Source organism: Triticum aestivum, chromosome 7A (genome assembly GCF_018294505.1).
Source record: "Triticum aestivum cultivar Chinese Spring chromosome 7A, IWGSC CS RefSeq v2.1, whole genome shotgun sequence".
In the NCBI taxonomy this organism is placed as follows: domain Eukaryota; kingdom Viridiplantae; phylum Streptophyta; class Magnoliopsida; order Poales; family Poaceae; genus Triticum; species Triticum aestivum.
The window spans coordinates 240,912,511-240,917,419 of record NC_057812.1 but is presented as its reverse complement, the minus strand read 5'-3'; the positions used below and the strand labels follow the sequence as shown (position 1 = coordinate 240,917,419).

The following is a 4,909-nucleotide window of genomic DNA, read 5'->3' as shown; positions in this document are numbered from 1 at the left end:
CAAGGGCTATTTGACCTCATAAAGAATTTTTCTTGTTCCTGCATCTTGTAAGACTTGCCATCCAAAGAGGAAATTTTGTCATGCTAGTTTGTAAACTCTTTGATCATAGAATGGGGCTCACTCTTTCCTTGGAATGCATTTCTATTTTTCTAGTTCTATAAGAATCCCAACATAGATCACGCCTTGTTTGTTTTTCTTTTGAGATGCAGATCAATATGATGCATAGTTTAATGGCTTTTGTCATTTGTATGTTTGAACTTAAAAAGGTCTCAAATGCTATGGGCTTGTGCATGCAATTCGTCACATAAACGTAAAATAGACAGATGTATATAATGTGATCTTTGGTCATAGAATGGGGGTGGCAGAAACTTCTGTTATCTAAGCTCTGTCCCAATACCCATTGATCTCAATAAAAAAGATTTTACCTTATACATGAGATTATGATGTGCAACACGCATAAACTTAAAGTTATAGGCATTCACAGCACACGAACAGAATGAGGTAAAAGCAATGTGTCAATTTCAATAACTTTCTGCAACAACATTCCTCTGTTGATGTCGATGTCCCAAGAACTTTCTCAGTTCCAGCTAAGCTGGAGGAGTATTTAACCAAAAAATATCACAATTCATGGATCCGTGCCCACAAACTACCACTTTACGAATTTGTGCCGAAAACTACCACTTTTTTCCTAATCCCTTATTAAAAACTACCAAGTATAAAAAATGGTGGATTAAACCTGATTATGACAAGCTAGGCCCACCCGTCCGGGCTGAAATAGCCAACACCGTTACTTTGACCGTCAACCTAAGGGGCCCACATATCAGTTCCATCTCCTACAACTTGTACCTCTAAAATTCCCCACCAAGCACAAGCCTAGGCACGGCTGCGGCCATGGCTAGCCAGCATGGCGGGCAGCTTGGCAGACGGTGCGGCAGCCAGCCAGCCGGCAACGCGTAGGCTCGCTCGCATGGCGGTGGGTACTCCCTCCGGTCCTTTTTACTCTGCATATTAGGTTTAACTGAAGTCAATCTCATTCAACTTTGACCAAGTTTATACAAAAAAATTATAGACATTCACATAACAACACCAATATCATTAGATTCATCTTAGAATATTTTCATATTATATTTATTACATATTATAGATGCTAATAATTTCTAATCTAAATTTGATCAAACTTAGCAAAGTTTGACTTTCGACAAATCCAATGTGCAGAGTAAAAAGGACCGGAGGGAGTACAATGAGTCTGTGTGCGGCAGCGACATCGACTCCGGCGGCGGGGGGACAACTGGATCGAGAGCACAGGGAGGCGGGGGAGGTCGAGGGCGAGGCAGGAGCCCACCGCCCGCAACACAGCCTTACGCCGACGAACCGATTAGCCCCTGCCATCAGCAGGTAAACGCCGCCGCTCTCGAGTTTGTCTCCCGTTGAATCGCACCGACGCCTCCCGTCGCATCTGCCCGGGCTAGCAGCAGGTCAACGTCGCGGCCTCGCCGGAGTGGGCAGGGGCGTGCGCACACGGGGGAATCGGCCTCACCGGAGCGGGCAGTGGCGCTAGGCCTCGGCCTCACCAGAGCGGGCGGGGGTGCGGGCATGCGGGGCTCGGCCTCGCCGGAGCTGGTAGGAGCACAGGCACAAGGGGCTTCAGCCTTGCTGGAGCGGGCAGGGGCTCGTGCAGAGGCTCGGCCTTGCCGAAGCATGCTGGGGAGGCCTCGGGTGCAGAGGATGGCCACCGCAGCTCGCAGGCGACGGAACCCCTTATCTAAATCCTCCATGGGGAATTTCAGAGGAAGGGGATAGAATTGACATGTGGGCCCCACATGTTAACGGCCAAAGTTAACGGTGTTGACTTTTTCAATCCTGGCGGATGGGCCCAATCTGTCATAAGCGTGTTTAAAATGAACGAATCGGTCGATTTACAGACATGGTAGTATTTAGTCATAGATTAGCAAAAAAATGGTAGTTTTCGGCACAAATTCGTAAAGTGGTAGTTTGTGGCTACGGATCCACGAATTGTGGTAGGTTTTGGTTAAATACTCCAAGCTGGAGCAAAGTACGGCACAAGGGGAGCGAGCTTAGCTAAGGTAGAACATTAATAGTAAGATAATACAGCAAAATAGCACATTTCAAGTTTGAAGTTTGAACATCACTGATAGAGCATTTTTCTTTCTTTCTGGAGAGCATCACTGGTTTAGTTTTCTCTTTTTGGAGAGCATCACTGGTACTTGTAGAGCTAGTATAACTGGTATATGAGTTAAATGATTGGCTTCTCCATGAGGGGCCGGCATGTAGTTGTGCACCGGATCCTCGTGAACCGGAGGTAGCACTGAAAATAAGAGCATGCCATCAGATAAATAACAAATCATGTGTCAAATTATCAGATGGTTGCACAAACACAGAGAGTGAATAGAACGCCATTAATCACTTGAGCCAGAAGAGAAGACAAGCAAGCTAATCACATCAAGACGTTGTCCGGTGTGCAAGGGTCATTGTATGTAAGTATACTAATAGATGGAAACAGCAGACATCACCAACCACCAATGAACCCCACAGAGTGATTCTAAATTTCTAACCGCTGCTACAAGATCCCTAAATCGCTAGCTAGTTGCAAGAACTTAATCTAGGAGTGGTGCTATAATCAACAAGGGTACTAGAAGTCACCCACCTGCCTGTCTCATGTTATGCAACTATATATAGGCAGCATGCATTAACAGAACTCTCATTTAGTTTCATATTCATGTAAAGGGGATATAATCCATCAGCCACTAGTGCGTGCAATGGTCTACGTTATGTTATCAGGTGTGCCATCCAATTTACAGAAATTTAAAAACAATAAAGTAAAACCCAATTTACGACATCTCAACCTGTTATGATCATTTAAAATATGAATGGCACGTGTGGAACTTTGCTTACATGCATGCCCTACTATCCTGTACACCCCAGCTCACCACCTGACCTACCACTTAAATAATTCCATTAAGTACCACATACCACAATATACAAGTACACAAACTTGTAATGCATTCTCAGTTGACAAGGCAATCCGAAAACCATTTTATCACTGACATAAATTTGAAGCAATAGTGGCCATTGTTCAACCAGAAGAGAGATGCTTGTCCAACCAGCAATCCATTTAGCATGCCAGTTAAAGTAACCATGTTAAAAGTTGTGCATAAATATACCTTCAGTTGGTTCAATAAGGTCTGACTGACGAGGGCAATTTGGAGGTTTAGGTACCCTGAACGAAAACTGAGATAACTGTAAGCGGGCAGCATAGTCTGGGTTGTCTTCAAGATACCTATCAAAGTATAACATATGACGAATAAGATAAACATCTAGGCAGATTGAACCACATGGAGAAGTTCACAACTTCACATAGTATACACATGTATTCTGTGTTTCCAACGTTCAATTGTAAGAACAGGCAAGATTTCTGAAAATAAGCCCCAACAAAGCTAAGCCTAAACGCTGGTTGTGTGCTTCATATGATCATTGAGCCATTGAGGTAGTGAAAGTACAATGATAACACTTTGTAACAACTTCACAATAATAGTGGATACCATTCAGATGCGGTTATCAACATGCTAGATGAAGGGAAAACTGCATCTGGGCACTAATATGCTTAAGAAAGTAACGATATTGAAGAGAAGTTGACCAGAAGAAAGTTAGCTTACCTTTCGACATCTTTCATGGATCTTACTTTTCTGCCTGTGGGAGAGATATAGTACCTGAAAGGATGTATATAAGTGTTACGAAACAGTCATACAATACGTACACGGAATGGCAAGCACATCCTTTTATATAGGTGTGTAAGGTGTTTAGCAGACAACAGGAATGAATGTTTAACCATTGATCAAATATGAACAGCATTAAGTTCCTAAACCATAAATGAGCATTTTGAGCTCTCAAGAGTTACGACCCAGGCACGTTAGAAAACAACTGCAACCTCATTTGCTCAGAAATAAATACAAAAAGCTGGGAAACAAATTAACTGCGATGTTGTGCAAAACAAGTAATACTCACACATCAGCGAATCTCGTGCTCTGTTCATTCCTTAGAGTAATATTCCTTTCCCACCCAAGAGAGGTCTGAGGGATGCATGGGATATCAATTGCCCATGCCATGCCATTATCCTCAGATATATCAGTTGGATCATGGCATGTAACTTGTGGCTTCCACCCATGGACATATTTGCAAGAAAAAGGAACTTGTATAATATTCTCTCGGATTTGCTCATATTTCAGTTTGGATGGTACAACTCTCCATTTCTGGCAAGTACTACATTGCACAGAATATGTACTGATAATGAATTTTCTTTTTTTAGACAGCACAGGTAAGTTGTTTTCTCCCTGGACATTCTTGTAAGGAACAACTTGATATGATGCACTTCCAGAGGAGTTTTCAGTGTCACTGTCACCCATTGGTCCACAACCTTGTCAGCTAACATATCTTGGCTCTTGATATGAGATAATGAACTCTCATCAGGGTTGGGCACAGGATTAGCCGGCCTGGACCCCATAGTTTTTAGTTCCCTGTTGGAGGTAATTGCAAAAGTTTCAGACTGGGAAAGGCAAAATGCTTGATAGAGAAACAAAAGAAACGTGAACGTAAGATTAAAACAGAAGGGATACACCACCATGAACATGAAAAGAGGGTGAGGACAAAGGCTAGTTATAGTAAATCTTTGATTTCTCAGGCTAGATATCAAGATATCGCTGGCATTAGAGCAGTATGGTTCTCCCATAAATCAGGTTCATTATGGTAATGCCATAAATCTCCAACATTTTGAACAGCTTAATTAGGTAACTAGGGCTTACGTAATGTTTTGAGATCCCTAGGCTAGATTCAAAGATTCCGTTAGGAACAGAAAGGCGGAACTTAACGCCTTATCACTAGTTGGGGCATCAAC

General features: G+C 42.8%; 1 pseudogene; it reads right to left on the bottom strand.

Moving 5' to 3' along the window:
- Positions 1 to 2,075: 2,075 nt before the first annotated feature.
- Positions 2,076 to 4,519, bottom strand: LOC123151432 (methyl-CpG-binding domain-containing protein 2-like; annotated as a pseudogene).
- Positions 4,520 to 4,909: the final 390 nt, after the last annotated feature.